Source organism: Rhipicephalus microplus, chromosome 4 (assembly GCF_043290135.1).
Source record: "Rhipicephalus microplus isolate Deutch F79 chromosome 4, USDA_Rmic, whole genome shotgun sequence".
NCBI classification, from domain to species: Eukaryota; Metazoa; Arthropoda; class Arachnida; order Ixodida; family Ixodidae; genus Rhipicephalus; species Rhipicephalus microplus.
Genome location: NC_134703.1, coordinates 63,130,915 through 63,157,520, shown reverse-complemented (window position 1 = coordinate 63,157,520; position 26,606 = coordinate 63,130,915). Strand labels below are relative to the sequence as shown.

General features: G+C 45.8%; 1 protein-coding gene and 1 long non-coding RNA gene across 2 annotated transcripts in view; one reads left to right on the top strand and one right to left on the bottom strand.

The window, feature by feature from the left end:
* Positions 1-16,944, bottom strand: part of LOC119171411 (RYamide neuropeptides-like) — a 64,871-nt gene extending 47,927 nt beyond the window's left edge. Inside the window, exon 1 of the mRNA XM_037422240.2 lies at positions 16,770-16,944. The gene's annotated coding sequence lies outside the window, so the exon portion shown is untranslated. The remainder of the gene's footprint in view (positions 1-16,769) is intronic.
* LOC142814296 (uncharacterized) overlaps positions 1-26,606 on the top strand; it is a 96,790-nt gene that overhangs the window by 55,362 nt on the left and 14,822 nt on the right. The gene's annotated exons all lie outside the window — the stretch shown is intronic.

Here is a 26,606-nt window from a genome sequence, read left to right as displayed (position 1 = left end):
CTCACACTCCCCCCTCTTATAAGGCAGCAAACTGCACTAAGTCGAATCTCTGTGTGTGTCTATCCTTCCCTCCCTCCTTCGTGATTGGTGGTTAGCATAACAAACCGTTCGCACTGTTACCTGTTTACGCTATCTGTTGATGACGCCCTGGTGCCTTCGGATTCAGGCTTGAGTTTATGTACAGCCCTGTACAGCCACTACGTGTGTGCTTGCGAGGCAAATGGCATACCAGTGTTTCTTGAATCTCTCGTTTAGAGAACTGTCGGTTTGTCCTACACAAGCTCAACATCACGAGAACCAGATTATTACAAACCAAAACATCGAGGCAGCCAACAAGTAATCTGTATCACACGTTTCGATGCCGCCCCGCCGCGGTGGTCTAGTGGCTAAGGTACTCGGCTGCTGACCCGCAGGTCGCGGGATCGAATCCCGACTGCGGCGGCTGCATTTCCGATGGAGGCGGAAATGTTGTAGGCCCGTGTGCTCAGATTTGGGCGCACGTTAAAGAACCCCAGGTGGTCGAAATTTCCGAGGCCTTTCACTGCGGTGTCTCTCATAATCATATGGTGGTTTTGGGACGCTAAATCTCACATATCAATCATCATATCACGTTTCGATGCCATCTTGCGCATGTTACTGGCTCTCCACTAAACAAAAAAAAGTTTGCTGCCCTAAGCTGCCGAGTACTAACGAAATGTCGTCACTGACTGCAGCTTAGTGATCCTAACATATTGTTACGGGTAACTTATTTAATAAATTAAATACGAGGCACTGTGCTCGGCGAACAAGATAGCGACAGTTCATAAACAACCAGCCACCAACGTCGTCTTTCTCTTTCTTCCAGACAGGCTGTGCCGGCTGTTGCGTATCATAACCCCCCGGTGGTAGAAGCACCGTCTCGGTGCTTGAGCGACTCGGATGCGGTAGAAGGAGGGTGATAGGGCTTGAGTCGAGCTATGTGCACGATGTCACTCGAAGGTGACGATGATGACGTTGAATCGGCTGGAACGATCTCGTAGGTAACGTCAGTCACCTGGCGAACGACACGGTATGGTCCAGTGTAGCGTGACAGCAGTTTTTCAGAAAGCCCTACACGCCGAGTAGGGGACCAGAGGAGGACAAGGGAACCCGGTGAAAAGTGCACGTTTCGATGATGGGAATCGTAGAGCTGTCTTTGGCGGTCCTGTGAAGCCTGCAGGCGGCTGCGGGCGAGTTGGCGTGCGTGGTCGGCTCGCGCGATGGCTTCGCCGACATACTCAGTGACCGAGGGCAGCAAGGTGTCAAATGGTAGGGCGGGTTCTCGGCCGTATAGAAGATGGAATGGTGAATAGCCGGCAGTGTCGTGACGTGACGAATTATATGCGAACGTCACAAATGGCAAATGAACGTCCCAATCCCGGTGGTCGGCCGCTACGTATTTAGAAAGCATGTCGGTTATGGTGCGGTTGAGGCGCTCCGTAAGACCGTTCGTTTGTGGATGGTACGAAGTGGCAAACTTGTGCTTGGCAGAGCAAGAGCGCAGGATTTCATCAACGACAGCTGATAGGAAGGTGCGGCCCCGGTCAGTAAGAAGTTGGCGTGGAGCTCCGTGTACTAAAATAATATCATATACCAGAAAGTCCGCCACATCGGTTGCGCAACTCGTCGGAAGTGCTCGTGTGATAGCGTACCGTGTCGCATAGTCAGTGGCGACAGCGATCCATTTGTTGCCTGAGCTGGAGATCGGGAATGGGCCAAGCAGGTCGAGGCCAACTCGAAAAAAAGGTTCGATGGGAATGTCGATTGGCTGAAGGAATCCAGCTGGTAGGGAAGATGGCTTTTTGCGGCGCTGGCAGGGTTCACAAGCGGCGACGTAGCGTCGAACAGAGCGGGCAAGACCAGGCCAAAAGAAACGACGACGCACACGGTCGTATGTGCGAGAGACGCCCAAGTGGCCCGCCAAAGGAGCGTCATGAAGTTGGTTGAGAATAGTCGCACGAAGATGTGCTGGTATGACGGGGAGCAAGTCATGGCCATATGGATCGAGGTTACGGCGATACAGGATGCCGTCTTTTACCAGGAACATTTGTAGAGATGCGTCGCGAGGCCTTGACTCAAGTTTGCCAATGATGGTTCGCAGGGAAGCATCCATGCGTTGTTCGTGCCCAAGGTTGAGTAGCTGCGTCACAGACAGAAGGTCTGGAAAGGTGTCAGTATGGGCAGCCTCCTCCACGGGGTAGCGTGATAAACAATCAGCATCTTGGTGTGACCGCCCTGTTTTGTACGTTACGGTGAACGTGTATTCTTGTAATCGTAGGGACCAACGAGCGAGGCGTCCTGTGGGATCCTTGAGTGAGGCCAGCCAGCAGAGTGCGTGATGGTCGGTGACTACCCGGAATGGACGCCCGTATAAGTATGGGCGAAACTTGGCGACTGCCCACACGAGAGCGAGACACTCACGTTCCGTGATTGAATAGTTGCGCTCGGCTGTAGATAGTAGGCGGCTTGCATATGCTATAACACGGTCATGTCCGCGTTGATGTTGCATTAGCATTGCCCCGATGCCATGCCCACTAGCGTCAGTGCGAACCTCGGTTGGAGCTGATGGATCAAAATGGGCTAAAATCGGCGGTGTTGTAAGGAGCGTCGTGAGCTGGGAAAAAGATGAGGCTTGATCAGCGCCCCAGAAAAACGGGGTGTCCTTCTTCAGGAGGTTTGTGAGTGGGCGTGCAATGATGGCGAAGTCCTTAACAAACCGTCTAAAGTAGGAGCACAAGCCCACAAAACTGCGAACGTCCTTTGTTGACTTCGGAACAGGAAAGTCCGTGACGGCGCGAATTTTCTCGGGATCCGGGCGGACTCCTGCGGCATCGACGATGTGGCCAAGTACGGTTATTTGACGACGAGCAAAGTGGCATTTCGACGAGTTCAGTTGAAGTCCGGCTCGACGAAAAACTTCAAGAATCGCCGATAAACGCTTCAGATGGGAGTCGAATGTGGGCGAGAAAACGATAACGTCGTCTAAATAACATAAGAAGGTTGACCATTTAAACCCTTGGAGCAACGAGTCCATCATTCTTTCGAATGTGGCCGGTGCATTACAGAGACCAAAGGGCATAACTTTGAAGTGATAAAGCCCGTCAGGAGTGACGAATGCGGTCTTCTCACGGTCCATCTCATCCACAGCGATCTGCCAATAGCCAGATCGAAGGTCGATAGTGGAAAAATACTTAGCACCGTAAAGGCAGTCTAAGGCATCGTCAATTCTAGGCAACGGATAAACATCTTTCTTCGTAATTTTGTTGAGATGCCTGTAATCTACACAAAAGCGCCATGTTCCATCCTTCTTTCTGATCAGGACGACAGGAGAAGCCCAGGGGCTACAAGAGGGTTCGATTATGTCCTTTGCAAGCATCTTTACGACTTCCTGTTGTATGACTGTGCGCTCGGACGCGGAAACACGGTATGGACGTCGGTGAATGGGACTCGCGTCACCGGTATTGATGCGATGAGTAACAACACTCGTTCGGCTTAAGGCCGTGCTGGCGAAGTCAAAAATGTCACTATAGGACTCCAGGACGTGACGAAGGGCTTCGGCTTGATCAGGAGCGAGGTCTGATGGTACCATGTGGTCAACGTCGACGCCCGATGAACGTGTTAGAGTTGGTTCATTGTCTGAGGTGCAGCAATCATCCACTCTGAAGGGTTCAACCGTATGGTCTTGTAGAGCAGTAATTTCGGCCAGGGAGATACCTTGTGGAAGAATTTGGGCAGTGAGGGCAAAATTCACAATAGGAAGGCATGTGCGGTTTCCAACGATTGTCAAAATGGTGTGCGGAACAGCGACGCCATGCGTAAGCATCACGGCATGAATTGGTGCCACCATGTAATCGCCGTCAGGTACAGGTGGTGTAGAGAAGAGGTCGATATGTGTGACACAGTTAGGCGGAAGGCGTGCGAAATCAATGCAGCAAAGGCGACTTTGGGGTGGGTTGGTCAGATCAGCAAGTAGAGGCATTTCAAGGTCAAGACAGCCGGCTGAACAATCTATACGGGCCGAGTGAGCGATTAGAAAATCCATGCCTAGAATTACTTCATGAGGGCAATTTTCTATAACAGTGAAAAGAACAGCAGTGCTTCTATCGGCGATAGTCACACGGGCAGAGCACATGCCAATAATCGCGGCAGTTCCCCCGTCGGCGACTCGAACGGCTCGGTTCAAGGCGGGTGTGACAACTTTCTTTAGGCGGCGACGAAGAGCAGCACTCATTATGGACACATGCGCGCCGGTATCGATCAATGCGCGCACAGGTACATTGTCTAATGTAACGTTCAACAGATTCCGGGTCGTCGGTAATAATACACGAGGATTTCTTGCAGAGGTCGTCGTCAATGCAGCTTCACCTCCAGAAGCTGCACTGCCTAGTTTTCCGGTCGGGGGCGCTGCGAATAGGTCGGAGATGCAGGACGGCGTTGTGGGGGTGAACGAGATTGACGGCGAGCAGGGGATGGTGAGCGGGCGTAGCGAGGTCTCGTCAGAGGTGCGGCAGAATCAGAAGATGTGGTCGGCATAGGGGAACCCAAATCAAATGTTGAGGACGACTGGTGGTCATACGTGGCTTGGGTAGGAGGCCCATAGCGTGCCGGCGGAGCCCAGTGATTGCGGCAGTGGCGAGCAATATGACCGACACGTCGGCAGTTGAAGCAGATGGGCTTGTCGTCCGGTGTACGCCATTCGGACAAATTGCGCTGTCGAGAGTAGTTGGACCCAAATCGAGGAGCGGATGGACGACGATAAAAAGGCTCGGCAGAGTAGACTGGTTGAATGGGGTGTAGGCCGACGTTCGATAATTCTTGACGAACGACGGCTTGTATCAGTGAGATCGTGGTCGGTGAAGGATCAGGCGTTGGAAATGGAGTAGCTACTGGTTGGGCTGCCTCGACCTCACGACGAATGATGCGGGTGAGGTTGTCACATCGGGGAACTGGGCGGACGGAGTCATCACAAGAGGAAGTAGCAGCTGTGTTCGGCAGGCGCGTGATGCCGTGGGTGACGCGGCGGGCTTTAGCCTGTTCTAGACGGCGGCACTCTGTCAGGATCGTGTCGATTCTCGTGACATTATTAAAAACTAGCAGGTTGAAGGCATCGTCAGCAATCCCTTTGAGGACATGGTTAACTTTTTCTTCTTCTGACATGCGCTGGTCGACCTTGCTACAAAGCGCCAAGACGTCAAGAATGTATGAGACGTACGATTCAGTAGACGTCTGGGCGCGAGTGGCGAGAGTCTTCTTGGCAGCGAGCTAACGACCAGATGAATCACCGAAAAGATCACGGATCTTCGATTTGAAAAGATCCCAGCTTGTGATTTCGGCTTCGTTGGTTTCGAACCATGTCCGCGGCGTGCCGTCGAGGTAGAACACAACATTGGCGAGCATGAGCGTGGGATCCCAGCGGTGGGTAGCACTGACTCGCTCGTACCGGTGCAGCCAGGAGTCAACGTCAATGGTGCCGTCAGCGGAGAAAGTTCCAGGATCCCGCAGGGGTGGCAGGGTGACGTAGGTTGTCGACTCGGATCGAGAGACCGGTGGGGATGGGGCACTGGCAGTTGAAGTAGCCGAAGAGTCCCCGGTGTTGCGACCGCTGCGCGTCTCCATCGAGGTACGGGAGTCGTCCACCTCCACCAATAATGTTACGGGTAACTTATTTAATAAATTAAATACGAGGCACTGTGCTCGGCGAACAAGATGGCGACAGTTCATAAACAACCAGCCACCAACGTCGTCTTTCTCTTTCTTCCAGACAGGCTGTGCCGGCTGTTGCGTATCAATATTATTTTTGAGCTCGTAAATTAATGTGATCGAATTATAGGCTTTTTATTGCCGATAGCACTTGTGTTTTTTTTTGTGCCACAAAGAAAAATTAGTTCATGTCAACATATACAGAGCATGTGCTCAGCCGTGTCCTTCAGGAATGTGACTGCCGCATAAGCATTGTAATCACAATGATGTTGCTCATAGATTTAATCAGATAGCCCTTTTGCAAAATAGACGCCACGTACCATTTTCCAGCTTCAGGGTTGCCTATACTATGAGTGATCTCTCGTAGGAATGTTAGTTATTCAAAAAAGAAATTGTGGCATGATGTTCTGGTGAGCTTGGAAACCGCCATAGCGAAAACTCCCCGCATAATCTCTAACAGTTGTCTAGCTATAGTAAACGTACCTTTACCTTTGGGTAAGTTAATGGTTTGGGCCTTTCCTGGAACGTTGTTTTCGGGCGGCGTCGGCTCGGCGTCGTTATTCTCTATTATAGCGCTCTTTAGCGTTTGAAACGGCCGAATGAAAAGCACATCTCGCGATCATCGAGGGGCTTGTTCGGCATTACAAGTCGGAATCCTTCAGATGCGTGCAATGCTTTTTAATGTCAGGTTGATGTCTCACCTTTCACAGGGCTTTCGATCCTTCATCACGAAATATTTCGACAAGGCTTCCGTGGAAAGTGTTCTCATTTCACATCTATTTTTCCGTGTCACCGGCACAACGCATTCATGACGTTCATAAAGGCTCACCTTCAGCGAGCGTGGGTGTGTACGCTCTGTATACACATTAAGTAGGCGCAGTCCGCCTGTGTGGATCACTGCCTAGGGTGCTCGTCTGCTCACATGAAGGTCAAGGGTTCGATCCCGGCTACGGCGGTCACGTTTCTACAGAGGCAAAATAGTAGAGTCCCTGTGCGATGTCAGTGCATGATAAGGAACCACAGGTGGTCGAAATTTCCGGAGCCCTCCACTACGGCTTCTCTCATAATTATATTGGGACGTTAAAGCCTCCATATTATTATATTGTAATAAGCACGCTCACAATAAATGCCCTGAAAAAAAAAAAAGCGGAAGAGTGTGGCGCACGTGGTAAAACATTCGCCTATTCAGTATGGTGCCCCAAGTTCGAAACACAGCCCCACCGGAAGTTTGAAATTTAGAAACTTAAGATGAACCACTCCTGGGTGAGCGCCACCGTTAGAGGATGAAATAATTAAAGCCTGATGGATGGAAACACTTTATTAAGGTTCATTTAGTCATGAAAGCTTCTTAACTTCAAGAGAGTGGTGAGTGAAAGGCATAGTCTTTTGAGTTCCTCGAAATTGTGACCTGCCCCCTTCAAATTTTATCGCACTGCTTTTGGCAATTTATTCGCCTTGTCCGCGTGATCCCAGCTTTATCTGGTAGCATGTTATGATCGGCCAGTGTATTGCTTGCGGCAAGGTGAACTTTCCAGCACGTAAATAATGTTCCAACTAGTGCCGGTAAAACTTCATTTTTTTATGACGGACGTGTTCAATACCACTGCTTTTAGTTACGGCCATGCTTTGAAGGAGTGTGCACGAGTTACAATCTGGGACGTGAACGAGAGGCGGTGTTGGCGGCACACTGAGGGTTTACTGAAGGTCGGGAAACAAACAACACGTGTTTTCTTTTCGTTTTTTTTGAGGGGGGGGGTCAAGTTTTGATATTCTTCTCTTCAAAAATATACGTGAACTCTCTTGGATTCTACGACTCTCTTACTAGAGCGTAACGTTTCCAAATAGACATCACGTGTCTCTATAAGGAGTGTCACAAACGTGGCATGTGTGAGGACTTGCAAAAAAGGAGCCCCAAAAACTTTTTCTTTAGGTTATGCTTCCATTCCAAAGCTTCCATTACTGTGATAGGCCACCCCTGGTACTTCTTTTGACGCTTCTATTAAAGCACTTCTATTAAGGCCGAGTGTGCTCGTGATTGTGTGTACCTTCTCATCTCTCTGCAACCTCTTTTCTCCCCTTCATCCCTTCCCCAGTGCAGAATAGCAAACCGGATGTGCGTCTGGTTAACCTCCCTGCCTTTCTTTGCATCTTTATCTCTCTCTCTCTCTCTCTCTCTCTATTAAGGCACACGCCGCTTGCTAATATCGAACAGTACTATAAGGGTTAATGTCTTAGATGCCTCCTCAAACTCGAAAATTCGCAATCGGCGTCTCAATTCCGGGGGCTTCGGGGACTATAGTTATGAAGAAAAAAACGCAGCATATTGAATTGTGATGAGGAGGCAGAGCAGTGGGGTCGTTTGGCGTTACCGTAAATCACCCGTTACATTTACCACACACGAATGTAAATAATGATGATGATTTGTAGGGTTTAACGCCCCAAAACCACCATATGATTATGAGAGACGCCGTAGTGGAGGGCTCCGGAAATTTCGACCACCTGGAGTTCTTTAACGTGCGCCCAAATCTGAGCACACGGGCCTACAACATTTCCGCCTCCATCGGAAATGCAGCCGCCGCAGCCGGGATTTGATACCGCGACCTGCGGGTCAGCAGCAGACTACATTTGCCACTAGACCACCGTGGGGGGGGGGGGGGGGCGAATGTAAATGAGGGTTAAAGCGGTGTACAGTTATATAAGATTTTTATTAGTCATAACTGGCATGGTTTGTTGAGTTATGACTTCCGTTTTGCCTTGCGGTATCGTATCTAGCCTGAAGTTGGCAAGGACGAGGTCTGTGCACGCTTCCCTGGTGGTTGTTTCCTGTCATACGAAAGGCATCGTAGAGCATATCAAGACGTCGTCTATAGCACAAGCCAATCGTTGTCCGTGATCATCATCGTGATCATATTTACCATCATCAGTGCCTTCATCATCGTCACTAGCGGTGGCTACGGTGCCCAACGACAATGCCAACCGACAAGTTTCGAGCTTAATGAGCTTCAGCCCTAAAACTATCACGTGATGACGTTTTTCATGTGACGTCATCACGATGTCCCAGATTGACGAAATTTGTTACGTCATCAAACTACATCACCGCTTGGACAAAAGTAGGTTGACCAATATGCCGTGCAAAAACAGGTGAGGTGCATAATACTTGAAACGCCTCTGATCTCTGAAGCAGTGCTAAACATCGTCAGGCGCATAAGAAACGAAGGAAGGAAAATAGGAGAAAAAGAGCGACAGGAAGCTTAACCAGCCTATAGGCAGCCGGTTTTCTACCCTGCGCATGGGAGGGGGATGGGGAGAAGATAGAAAGGAGAGAGGGAAGAGAGATAAACACAGCACATTCGGCAGTACACGCGCGCACACTCAGTCATAGTCCAGTCTTGTTTTTGGCGGTGTTTAACATTGCTGTTACAGCCACTTGTTCAAGTCCTTGACGCGTAGGAATTTCATAAAGGCCCCGAATTAGTGCAGGGGAGGATCAATAAATTGACTGAGAATGAAAAATATTATGAATTACGCCTTCGACGCGCATTAGTCGAATGTACGAATACCCTGTAGTTTTAATTTATGTTAGGCAGTGCATAATTACTTCATTATAAACTCTAGTCATTATTTATTTACAAATTACTAGCGGCTCAAAAAGAGGCTTCAGCTTAAACTGAGGATGACACAGCGAGCGATGGAAAGCAAAATAATAGGTGCAACCTTAAGGGACAAGAAGTGAGCAGAGTGGGTCAGGGAACAAACCGGGGTTAACGATATCATAGTTGAAATCGAGAAGGAGAAATGGACATGGGCTGGGCACGTAGCGCGTAGGCAGGATAACCGCTGGTCATTAAGGATAAGTTACTGGATTTCCAGAAGAGGCAAGTGGCTTAGGGGGAGACAGAAAGTTAGGTGGAGAGATGCGATTAGGAAGATAGCTAGTATAAAGTGGCAGCAGCAAGCACAGGACCGAGTTGACTGGCGGAAAATGGGAGAGGCCTTTGTCCTGGAGTGGACGTAGTCAGGCTGATGATAACGATGATGATGATGATGATGATGATGATGATGATGATGACTAGTGGCTGGGTACCTTTGTCGTACGTGATCTCGCACCGGTAAACTGAAATTGCCGCACGCGTAGGTATGTAATCTAATCCGCAACTCTTGTCGATAATCGGCTATATGTAGCACAAATCTCAAAACAAACCGGTAAAGATTTGTACTACTACCGCTGCGAGTGCATAGATGTTCCCGATTTCGCGCGTTGTCGTGACAGCTTCTCCGGTCGCTTCATGCTGTAGGCCTCTGCGCAGACGCAAGGCGCATCTATGAAGCACGTGTGCTGGGCTGGCGAAGAAAGCGCCGTCGCGATATTGTTCGGCTAGCATTTCTTCATAGCCTCGAAAATGAGATTAACTCGACGCTGTCTACAACGCGAGCTGCATGGATTCGTAATCCGGAAACTGCAGGCATCGTTTCTTGCGAACAGGTTCTGTTCGCACTAACCGTTTCTATTTGGACCCAGACTCAACATGCGACGCACAGCGCATGTACACCCGCGTTCCACGCCTAATTAAATAATCGCACCGTCTAAACGATCTCGCCATAAATCTTGACGTAACGGTGGTTCCAAACTTTATTTCCGAAACTGCAAGGCATGAAAGCCGAGCTTTGAGGCGGGAAACACCAGGTTTATTTGTTCTTAATGCGGGCAATCCGTTGCCGAAAATTGTTGATAACGAATGACTAACGGATGCGCTTGTTTTCTTTGCGGCACCGTTTCTGCTCAGAAAAGCTTGTGTGGGGACTAGTTGGGACATACCGTAGGTAAATGCAGTGCCGCAAAGTTAAAGCCAGAAAAACTGGACTACACAGACAAAGCGCATCTAACAACTGAATTTATTGAAACGAAAAAAAAGAAAACCAAAAAGGGGTTCAGATGAGGCACAAAGGAGAGGGCACAGAGGGCAAGCCGCGCATGATCCTACAGGGACTATCTATGCAGTAAAACACGTGAATTTATCAAACCAAATATTAACGTTTTCCCTGCTTCGTACCTGTGCAAAACATTGCACTAGTGTTCCGATATTTTGTTTTTATATTTGTCTCGCTAAACATGCCACTTGTCTATCAGTGATTGACAAATGACTATTGTTAAATGGACGTGTTTTACGGCACAGATAACACCCCTGTAAGATCATGCGTGGTTTGCTTTCAGTGCCCTCTCCTTTGTGTGTCAACCAGCCCTTTGGGTTGTTTGTTTCGTTTGAACAAATTCAGTTGTTGAACGCGCTTTGTATGCGTCGTCCAGTTCTCTTTTTGTCCTTAACTTTGCAGTGCTGCCTTCACCTACTGTTCCCGCGTATCATCGCACATGCAGAACATACACGTCATTGTAGGTCTGGAACAAAAATGCGCATGAGATAACCATGCGCAGTCTCTGCGCGCACTTGGTTGTTTGAAATTTCGTGCAGTAATTAATGTGAATAAATTGTCCCACGACCCTGCTCAAATGTTCCACTGACAGTTACAGTATTTTAATATAGATCGATACAGAAACTGTATGTTTTCCATACAGGGTGTTTTAAGAGATGCGCCCCAAATCTTCAAAAAATAAGGCAAATGCAATATTTGTTCGATGCCTTCGGAATTACTTCTCTTGCCACAGGCATCTTAAAATGGCTAAATACATTAATTCGGACAGCAATTAGGAATGGTAAATTCGTTAATTCTTTAAATATTGGAGTTCGTAGACTATCTCAAATGGAAGAATTGAAGTCCTTCATGGACCCATAGGAGCCTTCAGATTTCGAAAAAAAATATCTGCCTTTAGTAATAATTGCGAAGCGATGAATTCAATCAAAATTCAGCAGTGAAATTGGCTCTGAAACGCGAAGAGTGCGTCTGCTAAGTTCCTCACAGACGTCCAGAATGACTGAGCGTCGTAATATCATCCATAAATTGACTTCTCTGCATGGGTGTGTGGGCGGCGCTTGCAATTATAGCACGCAGAGCGCACATACGTTAACGAATGCGGAATAACTGCACCTCCTTAATTGTCGTCTTGAACTCCAACGTCATTCTGGTCACCTGCTTGTGCTCATCGGTGCTTCGGTTTTGACGTTTGCATTTGATTGAATTTCCTTCTGCTCAATAACTACTAGAGGTCGCTTTTGCTATATATCAAGCTGGGATGGGTTCTTCGCAGGAAGAACTCTGCTAATTGAAAAGTTAATTTTTTTACCTTCCTAATTGCGGTGACAAATCATTTCTTTAACCAGATTAAGATGCCTGCCACTTTAGAGAAAGCGTTTGCGAAAACAGCGAGCAAATATCGCATACTGTAATTACTTAGCATATTATACATTTCTTAAAACACCCTCTATAGATGGCTTTACGTAAGGCTGCTGGACATGTGACAACTAGCTGAATGAAGACAATCATTCATATTCTCGGCGGGTGTCCTCGATCTCTTTATTGCGGAAAGAAAATAACTTTCAAAAGTGCTAGAAGACTTGACAATAGCCCGTTGTCCGAAAAAATGGTTGTAGGACACTGGCCAAAACCGTCCTCGGCACGCAAGGCACTGAGAGCGTTGTTGCGCCACTTGCGGACAACTGGTCTAAGAGGCAGACACTACGCAGTGTCGTTTATTGTTCTCCCTTTTTAAAGACAATAATCTTTCTTGGGGACCTTCGACGCCAAAATTTTGGTCCGTCTTTCTGTCTGTCTGTCTGTACATTTGTCTTTTTGTCCACCGTAACGGTTTCTCTAAAGGCACGAAACGATACCTCAAACGGCCAACCCCATCCGCAACGCCCACCAATATTGCTTACGGTCAAGCGTTCATGCTTGTGCAATTGTCAATTAAAAAGTAATTACTGTGCATATCTGAGGCACCAAAACAACACGTCGATGTTTTGTATGTGTGCCTTTATACTAGAGAGGGCACACACAAGTAATTCTAAGGACCGTAGCGTTTATCACGCTGCGCCGACAATCCAACGCGATGCTCAAAACGGCAAGTATTTCCAACGTTTTCCTAAGACAACACGGTGATGGCACCTGCCCATCGCTTTGCTATCTACTCCTTATCGCCTCCGAGACAGGCACGCATCTTTCTCCGCGGGCGCTCAAGCCTTCCTTTGTTTTCGAAGATAACTGCCAGATGGCGCTCGTGTCTAACGTGCCTTGATACGCTAGTTCACCTTCGTTGCACGGATCGGGACTCTGACGCAGCGCTTCCAGTATACAATTCACCGGTTTTCTCGCGTGGTACATCAACTGAACGTTTTGTTCACTGCCTCCACACGCAAGACTATCGTCTTTCGACATTCGCAGTGAAAGATGCAGATACAGGGCGATTTTTCCTCCTTTCTTTCTTTTCTCCTTTTCTGTAACATATCTTTTATATCGTCTTTTATTGCTCTCACCCCTCTCCCCAGCACAGGGTAGCCAGCTGGTCTGAGAAATGGCTAACCTTCCTGTCCTTCCTCTCCTCCTCCGCCTCCTCCTCCTTTACGTTAGGCATTTGGGCACCGTGAGCTTGATCTGTTGCATGAATTTTTTCTTGCTTTCGCGTATCGCGACGTGAACTGACACGGCCAGAAAGCTTCGAATACATGAACCAAACTGCTTTTATGCCTACGCATTCATTGTATCACTGTTAGTTGAGTTGTTGAAGATACAAATTGGCAAGCTTAACAGCTCAGCAAACAGCGGTGCCGAAACCATTTCGTAAAGCAGCCTATCTTTCCTAAATTATATTAACGCGGTAGCATTAAAAAACTTGTTTTGCAGGAATCTGGTGTCGGCGTCGTTGGATGTGAGCTAAAAATCATCATCTTATGCGTAACCGCAAAGTCGAGAACGATGTAAATAAAATAAATAAATGAAGAAGAACTCATAGAGCAGAGTGGGGACTGAACCAGGCGGGTTGTTTGAGTCGGAGTGGGAATCACACTCGGGTCGTTTGTATGACAAGTTGATGTTCTACCCCACGGGCACGCCTTTGCTTGTGAAAACAGTGAAGACAACTTCCTCTGCTTGAAAGCTCCGGACTTGAACAACAGCTATGGGCAGTAAACCGGGCCCGCGAAGCAGCAGACAGACTTGGTCTTTCTGTTCCGACGTGAGAGCGGCCCGCAACGTGTTAAAGCACCTTCCGAAGGACCAAATAAAGTTCATCTATCCGTAAATCTGCTTAGAAATGCAGTGAAAGTAGCTTTCATGCTTCCCAAACACACGCATCCTGTATACATTCTTCACAATGCAACATGAAATACTGCAGTAATAATGCGTGGTACAAGCATCCATTCCCAACGTGCGTCAGAATATGCGATTATCATAATGGCTCCTTGTTGAAACAGGTACCCCATTACAAAAGGCATACGCAATACTGCCCCTATTCTCTTAAGGCCATAGTGGGTGCATAGCAAGTTCGAAAAGGTTTCATGCACCAAGTGTTTGAAGTACGCACTATGTCGCTATTGCATCGAACTCCCGAAGGCAAAAATCTAGGGTCCCTGAATTTTTACTTAAACATATAAAATTATTGCAATGACACATCAGTACGTTTCAGTATACAATAACACGTCCTTCACCCCATTGCTCATCGGTGCGTTAGTCTTACTGGCTTTATTCGTAAGTCTGCATTTTCTGACAACGTTTGTTTTAAGCGATAACTGTAGTGTGAAGCCTTGCACTTTTTGTGAAACTGCAGAGGCTGGCCGAATTGAAACGGCGATGATTAAATGACGGCATCACGAACCTTAAGTGAAGCCTTGGGCCTAAGTCAACAGAGCTCCCATTTACAATGATCATCGGCGTGTCCGATATTGCCACTGAAATAATTGAGCCACGAAAAGGTGTGGTGCTATACGCCATCAAAACTACTATACGGTATAATTTCTCGAGCAACAGTGGTGCTACGCGGAAACAGAATTCAGAAGCGCCTGCTTGCTTCCAAACTTGCTTACAAATTGATAGTCGCTGCCGCAGTGTTCAATGCTATTGAATGCGTCCGGAGTTTCTCGTAGGAATACCGCATGCCCAATTATCTGCAGTGCCAACTCTCTGGGCAGCAAAGCGCGCACGAAACGCAGTGCTTGCTTACTCACTGAGAGTGAGGTAATTGATGGTAGGGGGTTATTGTATTTTCCCCAATGTTCACACGCCTTCCCGAATGGGCCCGTTTGCTGTGAAGACGAGAGAGTAAAAAGGTGACCACTGCAAATAGAGCACATTCTATATGGCAGTTCAAGTTAATTATCAGCGCGCTTCTTCGCAAGAGGCAGCTTATAATAGAACGCTGCGCCTTCGAAGCTTGCGTTTATAAGACCTTCACTTTACAGGTGGTAAAACAGCGCCTTCGTCTTTATATTGTTCTTGCAAGCATTTTAATTACGTTTCAATATAAAGCGACTTTGGTTGAGAGGTCCCTTTTAAAAAAGATTGTTTACTTCGACCTTAAAGGGCCCTTGAACAACCTTTGAAAACACGAAGAACAAGCGTGTTGTTCTCTCCCAGTGTTTCCTGCCTTCGCGGTACAATTAGTGGCGCCAGCGGTTTGTTCACGTGACGTCAGTATGAATTGAGCTCTCGATTGATCGACATACGGGAGCTACTTGTTTTGTATTATCTGCTACCCTGCTTCGCCGTGTGGTGGCACGCCCGTTCTGCCTTGTCTGGCGTGACTTTTGTGGGCGATAAATTGATTTTACTTTGTTTTTTGCATTCGCGACAAGGCAAGCTGAGATGACAGGGTGTAGTCGAAAAGCGCGAAATCATGACTGGATCAACGAGTAGCGCTGGTATTCCGCGTGTTTTATGAAGAATTAAGTGGTGAGGAGGATATAACGTTTGTAGAAGGGTATTGGAGACGAGAAAGAAACTAATGTCCTGTCTTTGAGCTCAGAGTGGTTTAGGGGCCCTTTAAGGGAGAAAAAAGAAAGAGCGGGGTGAGTCAGTCAACAAACAATGGTTAAGAACATCTTAGTAGAAATGAAGGCGGATGAATGAGTCTGGGCAGAGCAGGTAGCGCGAAGGCAACATAACCACTGATCAGTGAGGGCAACAGAATGTATTCTAACAGAAGGGAAACGCGCGAAGGGGAGGCAGATAGTTAGGTCGACAGATTAGATTGACAAGTTTGAGGGGATAACGTGCGCGCAGCAAGCGCAGGACCGGTTCAATCATCGAAAGAAGGGAAGAGCTTTTCCTCTGCAGTGGGGATAGACGGGCTAATGAGGATGAGCTCGCGTTCGCTGGCGTGGAATTGTGTTAATTTTTCAGAGACTCACAGAATGCATGGTGCGTGGAAACTGCGTTTTGAAACATGTCTGTTTCAGTTTTTCCAACGTTTGTTGTGCGAAAGAGGAGAAATTCAGAAGGGTGAAGTGAGGGAGGTAAACTAAACGAGCGTCTGGTTTTCTACCCAGTACAATGGTGAGAAAACGTGGAACAAAAAGATCAAAACAGGGAGTGAAAACTTAAGGCCCTTAAGAGAAGGCATGCTAAGACTTCAATAAGTTCCGTAACTAACTCTATTATTACCTCTAAAAAAGTCTTTAGGCTATAAAACAGCTTGGCATCACTTCAAGAACTATTCATTCTTCATCATAACGTAGAATGAACGGCCTGTTCATGTACCAAACTGGGAGTATCAACTAGTACCTTGCGTATTCAGATGATAATAACAATAACATGCAGGGTTTTATGTTCCAGAACCATGATATGATAATGAGAGACGCCGCAGTGAAGGGCTCTGAAAGTAACGGCAACCTGAGGTTCCTTAGCATGCAAATTATTCTTAAGTGCACAGGCCCGTAGTATCTGGTCTCCATCAAACTGCTGCTGTGACCGGGACTCGAATCCTCGACTTTCGGCTCAGCAGTCAAGCTCCATAACAACTGGAAACCACGGCTTGTAGATCTTCGATTGACGCGAATTTCATGCCCGGAGGAAATATTTCAAGGAGCGAGAAGACAGGAGATTCGCGTTTTCAGTGCCACTACCGGATTGTTATATTGAATAATCGTTGAAGACTTTTCACTCACGGCTCCTTGAAGAGAGCGCCGGTGGGTCGAATGGGTGCCGGTGTCGGTGGCCCGAGTAGGAATAAAAAACTCCGGAGCTCTGTCGCTAGCCGAGAGATGGCGCCTCACTTCCTTCCTTCTTCGACGCGTCTGTGTCCTGCTGCCCCGCTGTTTGGCACTGCTCGCACCGCGCGAGGTCCAAGTTTTCTTTGCACCAGCTTTGGACCTCGTTTTTATATCCCTTCACGGGTCGGCCACACGCCTCTGCTTGAGCGACGTCATCGTGGCACGTGACCCTGATCCGTCTCTCTCATTGGTGCTCGAGCGCGGGGGCGTCGTCCAATCGCCGAAGCTCTCGCGATCATTTCGGCGCTCCTTTGACTCCTGTTATTGGGTGCGTTTTCTCGGTTTTCGCTTTTCCGGTACATGCGAAAGTTTGCCGTTGCGAGATGCTCGCGCGCAAACCATGCTGCGTCACTCCACTTGTACGCGCAACGCGTTTTTTTTTTCTTCATCTTTTCCTCGTCACATGGGTGTACGATACGTTCAAGTAAAGGACGGCCAAGTTCTTTCTCGGGGCGAAACTCGTGGGTGAGCTTTGACCAGCTCTGCACTGGCGGTTAAAAACAAAGGACAAGTAGTAAGAGAAACTTTTATTGGGGCTAGCTGTTTCTCATCACGGAAATGTCAAAATAATAATAAAAACATCAACATGGGTTGGTTTAGAGTTTACGGTATGAATAATGATACCCGAGTTTGAAAACAAATACGCCCCCTCATACAACTCACGACACATCATTAGCACATTGGGAATAAAAAATCTTGCTTTATATAGTACTTCGCCTTGGGTTAATTTTGATAGTCTTTTTTTATTATGCAAGTGAAAAGAGAGTTAATATTTTCATGCTCGCGCAGTTGATTACAAGCGAGTACGGTTCCTTCTTGGGTGGCTTATTAGCAACTAAATTTGTAGCGTAATTCAACTGAGAATGTAATCAGAAATATAAACAAAAAAGGTAGCGACATTACCGCAATTGGCATAAGCAAAATATTACGTACTTGCTGAAGAGTTCTAGCTCATGTGGAGAAGATCAAGAAGACGTGGAGCATATTCTTCTGAATTGTAAAAATCATGATCTACCTCGAAAGAACCTTTTCCAAAAACTCAATTTTTTGGATAAGCGACCTCCATCAATTGCAAAAATCTTGGGTCTATGGCCAAAAGAAAAGCTACAAGCCACTGCAGCTCGATCAGTCGTTCACTTTCTAGATGAATCAGAAATAGCTCAAAAGTACTAAAAAAAAACAAATGTTAACGGCAGTATGTTTCAAAACAGTATTTTCCTGCTTCACTACAATATTTTTGTGAAAAACTTTCTGAAAACATGTCAGTATTTAAGCGACAAGATCACCTTAGACGTTTTATTGAACTTTCACGTTTTTGTGTGAACACTTAAATTGACGTGATTACTTGTGTGGATTTCTTTTGTTTTTTTTTACAAACTCAGTGTGGTGCAGACACAGTTCTACGCAGTGTGGACTCATTTCTGTGTGGCGTGGACACTCAGTGTGCAAAAACGTGAACTCCTTGTGTAAGTGCTGTGCTATGTACGTATGTATAGCCTTGTGTTTGCTACTGAATAAAAGAAGAGCAGTAGCCGGTGCCACGCATTGGCACCAACCTCTCCTTACATACATTTAATAAAAAAAAGAGTTCTAGCTTTTTTTAAGAACGAGAACGTACAAATACTTTTTGAAGAAATATACATGTAAATACTAGTTGGGATTTTGTGACGTAACTAATCATCTTCTGAATATTTTTAAATAATTAGGTCTACTTACAAACTTTGCTGCGTACTCGTTTTATGCTTTTGGTTTTACTTTCGTAGTAACCTCGGCAGCATATGTTGGGACATAAAAAAAGCGTTGGTGCGTTATATTATGAAATGAATGTGCCATTTAATAGATAATGTAAGCAAGGCTGTTTCTGCAAAAACGAAATTCGGTTTTCGTACATGATTTTGATTAACTGCGTACTCTTTAAATGACGCAAGATACCCACTCTTACACCGCCATCCAGCGCCTATCTTTGGGTATCAAGTAAAATACGATACTCATAAGAAACAATAAAATAACTTTGTTCCTGGCTGCTTGGCTTGATTACCCAGTGAACTCAAGGACTGAAAGTTGTGCGCTGGTTGTGGTGACCTTAGTTCCGTGTAAGAGTGTGCCACTGTAAGTGTTTGCCACTAATTGAGAAACAATCAAACAAACAAACAAAAAGAGCACATTCACATCCAAGGAAAGAATTTTGTATGCTTAACTTGACTTAGTGTTAGCCACAATGGTGAATTGCCTAACTATTTTAGTGCCAACAGCCACAGCTCTAAAATAAAATTTCGATGGGTAAATGGCTCCTGTAAAGCGTGTTTTGCCTGTAGAACAGGACTGTTTTGCAACAAAAACAAATGTGCGTGTACGCCGGTGTGCGCGAGCGCCAGCACAAAGAAAACTGCTGTGAAGACACAAACGCATCTACGCACACACAAATAGCACATGTTTATGCCTTTCCTCAACTAAATAGCTCGTCAACCTCCGCTTTATTTTCACTTAATTGTGTTCTTCCTGCCTTGCTACACTGTACAAGGTCATTTCTAAAGATACCAATAAAGGACGAGTAAGAAAAAAATAACGCAAGGTAGAGCACACTATTGAAACAATGTTATTTATTGTTGCGGATTTCATGACAGCAAAGGTTATGTCACCCTTTGATTGTGTTGTAATTCAGCTGTGTGGAAACTTAACATGAACGACTTGTGTGAGACTGCTGTTCTGATGCGAATTTCGCCCCGTATTTTTTAGACTGTGAGCTTTACTGTTAGGCGTAAAAAACATGTATATGTTGTTTTCGTACAGTTAATTTGTTGCCTTACCTCTTTACGACACGGTGTCCTTATTTGGAGATGCAACTTACTTTCAATAGTTCTGTGCACTAAGGAAGAGACCGCCAACACTGAGGCAGTGGTGAATTACGCGTTATTATTGCCTAAAGTTCCTTAACGTTACCTCTGATTGAAATATTTGCTATACACGATCCATATGGTGAAGAAAATACAATTTTTTTTTAAATCTCAAAACAGTTTTGTTTAGTTTTTAGGAATACTGGCTACCAGCAAATCAATACTGCATGTAATTTGTGTGGGTTGTGGAATTGAGCTTATAAGTATAACATGAAGATAATTATATACAGTTCGATAACAAAATACAATTTATACAATACATGCAATATAGTTCGATAACAATTTACAGTAAAAACGCCGCAATTCATCTTAACTCTTCCACTTGCATCTCATTTGGTCTCCTGGTCATTTCATCAAGCTACATAGATTGCACTCATCTATGGACAGTTTACTAAAATGCGCATCGGAAAGGCTTAGGAAAATTTAACGGGACGATAGTTATAGCGCGAGAACAGAACGACGACAAAGGGACAAGAAAGAGACGAGCGCTTCTAGTCCCTTTGTCTCGTTCTGCTCTCGCGCTATAACAATCGTCATGTCATAACAACTAGCCCAAACCGCCGCACTTTCAACGGGACATTACAGTGTACGATCAGAAGGAAATTTTATGAGCCACTTACATTACGGTCGAACTAAGCGATTTGCTCCTATTGGCTACTCGTGCTCGGCCAGCCAATCTTCCTCATCCATGTTGTCGGTACTGCAGAAGGTGCCGCTATGTCGTAGTTGGGTCACTACAACCTGGTTGGGTTCAGTTGTGGTAGTCGGGGCTGAGCTTACAGGTCTTTCAGTCGACGTGATGGAACGGACTAGAAGATGTCCGCTGCGAACTTCCGTGATGTGATCTAGATATACTCAGCGCCTCCATCAAGGACGTCACGGGGAGATGCCCCAAATATAGGCTTACATACAATATTTACTCGGAGAAGCAGATTATAACATCCTAATTATGCTTGAATTTTCAACGAAGAAAATTACGGCAGCTTCGCACTAGTGGTACCAAGCGTGAACTATCTGCTTCGTTTCTTTTGTTTTTCTTTCTTTTTTTTTCATTGGACTTTATATCCCTTTTTATTTGTGTTTATTTTTATTTCTGTCTTCCTGTCTTGCTTCCTCCCTCTTTTTATATTTTTTTACTCTTTCTCGCTGTTTCTTTCTTGATCTCACCTTTTTCTGTCTCTCTGTGCCTGTTTATATCTGTATCATTCTCTCTCTGTCCTTCTTTCCATCATGCCTTTCTTTCTGTCTCCCTCTTTTTCAATATTCGTTTTCTCGCCCGTCAAAGTTATTCCATTCCGCACCTGAAAACTCGGCGCACGTGTTCTGGGAGCGAAGCAGAAGAAGGCAGATGAAGAAGGCAGGTGCCAATTGATGATGATGATAGCTTTATATACGCTCTAAACAATGGTCAGCTTAAATAACTACGACGTTTAAAAATCATCTAAATGGCAGCTCATGAATGACGCGACACGAGAACTATCGCGAGTGGTCCTTCGTCGGTACCATCCTCCGTTTCATTGACGTAATAGCGATGGTTATGTTTGTGGAGCGGGTGGTTCTTCCTTGCGGTGGGTACGCTTTCCCGGACGGCATTTTCTCTGTCAATTGTTCACGGACTGAGTGCCATCCCTTCAGCTCCCTTTCACTGCTCGGAGTTGAGTCCCTAAGCTGGCGTGGCGGGGGATCTCACCTTCCCGGACGTTGTGTGAGTGACGAGCGTAGGCATGTGCATGCACGGTTCCCCTTCAGGGGGGGGGGGCGAAGTCTGTGTATGGGGATATGTTTCCGCTCTTCCTCTCCACTCCCTCTTTCTAGGGGACCAGAGAGGGCACCCCCTCCCCTGTTTCCCCAGTGCGCACGTTTATGGGAATGAAAAGGCCTTTGAGCAACAAGGGGGGGGGGGGGGGTTGTGTCGCCACAGGCGGGGTTAGCTTGGCAGACATGGCCGGCAACTGCTCTGCCTGAGTGGTTCTCTGTGTCTTGTTAGTGTCATCACAGAGCACTCAAAACCTGCTAACAGTCCCGCAAGATGTGTTCGTAGTCTGCATTTGCGCTGCACTGCGTGCAGCGTTTGTTGGAGACATTAGGTTTTTGTGTTGAGGTAATCCAGTGGAATGGACAGAAAAATTGGTCAGATTTTCAACTCGCATACCGCTCTTCGATGTCTAAGTGTTGACATACCCAGCGCTCCATATATTGTACGTCATCATTCACACCGCAACGTAAGGTGCTCGTGAGAAATGACGTGACTGGGAGAATTTTTCGACTGAGCCGCATGATCTGTTTCGTGCGAGATACCTAGTGGCCACTATGTGTCGTTTGAAACACTAGGAGCCAGTGTATAATTACGCCACGTCAATACTCGAACTGAGAAAGCCCTCTTCCTGCTAAAAGCTTTTGATCAAACTCCCGAAGGAGTATTTCTTTGCGGCTGCGTAGAAAAAAAAATTCATTAGCCGCAATCGTTACAGATTTTATGGCGTGCGTTTGATGTGTGTGTGTGTCTCGAGGTGGCGTGTTGGCGGCACGGCCTTGGCACGACGCCGGTGGTCATTTTCGATAAGAAGTTCGCGGTATAAAAAGCAAATACCCCAACAGGAGAAACTGATTGTGGAGCGTGTTGACATCTTGTTGTTATCTTTCTCGCAAATATTCATGGTTTTCACTTTACCAGCTTGCGGTATGAAATGAGGGGATCGCCTGAGTGCCATGCTATGCAGAGTGTGAGCGTGTGATTGATCCAGAGATGTCTGCAAAGACGTGTACCTCAAGCAAAGGTAGCCAACACTGTTTTTCCCACACGCCGCTCGTACAACATGTTTGATGCAGGTGTTACATTATCTCTTAACTGTGTAGAAGAGCAGGGTTTCATTAAGTGAACAGGCCTGCGTTCACAAAAAAGCTAGAATTTCTTGTAAGAGAAAGTTTGAGCCAGTAATGTACGTTACGTTGAAGAGATCAACCAACCAATGAAAAAAAAAGAAATAAATTCAAATACTATCCACGCGGATGTGGTCAAGTATAAAATTTATGTTACAATGAGAAACAATTTGCTATAGTGAGTGAAGGGGCGTGACACGGGCAAGAATTATTACTTTAACGATAGTGGGCATTACCATATTTCACCATGCCTAAAATTTCAGTGTAGCGAAGGACAATATTAGTAGGCGCTTGGACGAAGAAGTTTGTTAGCTATAAAACGTAATTTCGTTGGTAGAGCGTATCCTAATTTGATCACCTCGAGTTGTCTTACTCTATAATGTCTCGGCGAAACTTGCATACCATCAAAGACAGGTCTTTCATGTTTGCATGTGCCGGAGGCTGTTTCCTGTAGCGCCCAGAACGTCTTTCAACGGCGAAGTCTACAGTGGGCTTTTAATGCGTTTCCCTATAGTATACCTCTTTCAGCGGCGATGGCTGCATTACTTTATGCAACCTATTTATGCAAATGGCAGCGTACACCGGCTTGAGACTCACACACTAAAAGGACGACACAATAATTCAACTGTCCTCGTATTTACGTTTTTGTGTCTTAACTAGGTGTGCGCTGCCGTTTATCGTTAATGTGACCAACCAACAAGCCCGCAAGCAAATTTTAAGCTATTTATGCTAGTTGTCAAAATGTGGCATAATACAGAAAACAAGATACATCGTTCAGTCAGTGAATTCAACCTACTGTGCAGTCAATACGACTTGACTTAACCTCAGTGTGCGGTGTGTGACTGTGGCCGATCCCTTTGGTAAAGGCACCACGATGTTCGATAAGTCGTTCGACGTGCCCCATTCCAGAACGAACGTCAAATATACGTCTATTCCTTTCTAGAAATGAATGCAACCAGAAACTAAGTGCAAACGATTTCGGAGCGTATATTATTTCACTTTTTAGATCAAAATGAAACGTGATAGACTACAAAGTGATGCGAGAGCAAGACAGGAAGAGGAAGATGGGAGCCTGCGTTCAAGTTAAAAAAAAGTCAAGTCCACACGTCAAAACATCGGCTCCAGCGTCCACTGTGCTACAGCTGATGAATTTCTCATTGCATATTGATTAAGTGTTTAATTAAATGCTAACTACAATTAATTACAAGGACTCTAAAACAACACATTACTTTATTTTCTTTCTGGGAATGTGATATTGTGTGCCTTCTAGTTTGATTATGCCACTTTGGAAGATTCGTAGACAGTGCACCATTATCGGAGCTTGAAAAAGTGTTACAGACTCTCTGGTGGCCAAAATAATAGGGGGCGAAATTTTTCAAACAAAGCCACTGGGTGATGTGAAGCATTTTCGTCGAGGAAATTCTTCTGGAACCATGCCGTGAGGGAAAGAGAGTGTAAAAGACAAAAGAAAGAGCAAAAAAGATAATCTAAATAATAAGACTCAAACATTGATGTTGGGTGATCCCGAAAGTATACGTGGGTTGGTCACGCGATGACGATTTCTCGCATCACAGGTGCTGGACAATGGTCCCAAAGTCGAGCAGTCGCTCGACTTCGGCACCCTTGTCTGCGTACTAGTAACCGTGAATCTTTGTATTAAAGCCGATATTTTAAATGAACAATAACCTGAAACTGTACTGAGGTTTCCCAAAACAAAGGTACGATAATTGTAGGCGCTGTAGTGGGAGGCTCCTGAAATTTCGACATTCCGGGGTTCTTAAAAGTGCGCCTAAATATAAGCACGCCTGTCTTTAGAATTTTGCCTCCGTCGAAATTGGGCTGCCACAGGCGACATTCGATCCCATAACCTTCAGAAGAGCAGATGAGCATCGCAACCACTAGACCAACGCGACGGGTTTTACTGTTCACTACTGTTTTTTTAGGAGGGGCCAGTTCAGCCATGGATGCGAAGCACTTGCGCACCTCAGCAAGCACCGTAGAACGTACACAAGAGACGAAGACGTGCTTCGCTTAATAAAATGGCCAGGTTCTACTTCCACCGACTAGCCCGAAAATCTGCGTTGAATGTCAAACATATATTCATTTTGAGGGCGCCAGGCACCCAGACATTTTGTTGTCGTTCATGCTAGTGTAACGGATGCACGTACAATAAAAAAGCTGAAGGTAAGAGCGCAAAGTATATCGGTTGCATTTTTCCCCATTCCTCAATAGAAAAATAAGTTTCATCTACCGTAATGTGTGTTGTGTAGCTGTGCAAAGAGCTGGCCTGGCCTGGCCCGGCGTTTTTATATTTACGAGACACAGCTCGAGACAAAAAAAAATCGTACGAAAGTTCATGAGATATCTTTGCAGCGCGCGCCGTCCACATTTGCGGAGCAGAAGCGCAGGCGCGAAACACAGAACCGAAGCAAACGTTCTCAATACTACACGTGCTCTAAAGCTTGCTTATGCTTGTGGCCACTTCACATAGGCATCCCAGCACCCAGATAAAGTAATGGTTCGCAAAATTTACAGATTGAACCTGTTTTTTTTTTTTTTATAAAAACTAGTAGAATTACTCTGGCAGTGCTCGATAACGCTGGGAACTACTTTGAAAGAGACGTTGGACTACCGTACGGTCTAGAGGAGTTCATAGCATACAACTTCTGAGACTGCCAGCTTGTGCTTTAGTTCAGCCATTATTTTAAGCGCATTGTTTTTGTATGACCGTAAAACAGTCGTGGACAGAAACCAGCGCTCGCCACTATGCCATTTGCATGTTGGTGTTGGGCACAGAAGAAAGATCAGGCTTCATTCGGGGTTATCGGGCCCTGATTGAAGATGGCGAGGAAAGTTATGCGCTGCACGGGCGGTTAGTTTTCATTATGGCCTCGTCTTTGTCTCACTTAAAACTTTTTTTTTTCGATGAGCGAAATGTTTCGGCTGTAAACTGAGCTGTGCATCTTGTTCGCCCACAAAATTTTATGCGGCTTGTTCAATTGCGTGCATGATGCCTACCAAAATAAAGGGAAAACGTCAGGCAACTACGTAAGGTATGGGGATATATCACGCGCTTCGTGCCTCACGTGACGAAGAACAGCGCTTTTATCGACCAGGCCTAGCAGCTGGCGGCTCATGTTTTGACTTGTCAAATCTCCTTAAATGGTACTTCATCACAGTTTCATGTAACGCTTGATGTGACTCAAAAGAGTAATTTTTTTTTTGCGTCATAACTTATTCGTGATATGCCCTTCAGTTAATTATTTTAGAACCATCCGATACCACTGTAAGCAGCATGTTTTGGTTTCAAGCGAGAATTATGCCGTAATCACCAGTAAATTGGTGACCAACAAACCGACTGATCGATTCATCGGCTGATTGATTAATTAATTGATTGATTGTTTGCTTGATCCATTGATTTACCGGCCATCCAGAGCTTACACCAAAAGTGTTCGTTTTTTTTTTTTCGGACCATGTAATGAAGTGCGGTTTGAATGAAAAGGAATGTTGTAAAGAAAGGAAGATAAAATATAGTGAAGAAGCTAAAATACAAATATAATATTTGCTTACTTTATTGTTCTCTCATTTTGGCTACACTCATGAGCTTGATTCTCCGATGAAGTATATAAATAGAGCGCAAAACGAGGTCGCACTGGGTTGGTTCATTTTTGTAATTTAAGCGTACCTCAGTTATAACGTTAGAGTGTGAGAAACTTGGGCTGAGTTTTTGTGTTTAACTCTGCGTGTTTTCTCGCGAACCAATCATAGAACAGATCGCTTATCGCATACGTTATATCAGTACTGCTTAACAACCTTGAGGAAAAATTACGAAGATGTTAAGACGCGTTTAAGACACTCATGTGGTCGAAATTTCCAGAGCCCACCGCTACGATGCTTATAATAATATCGTGTTTACGGGATATTAAACCCCCGACATTACAGTACACGTACATTCTAA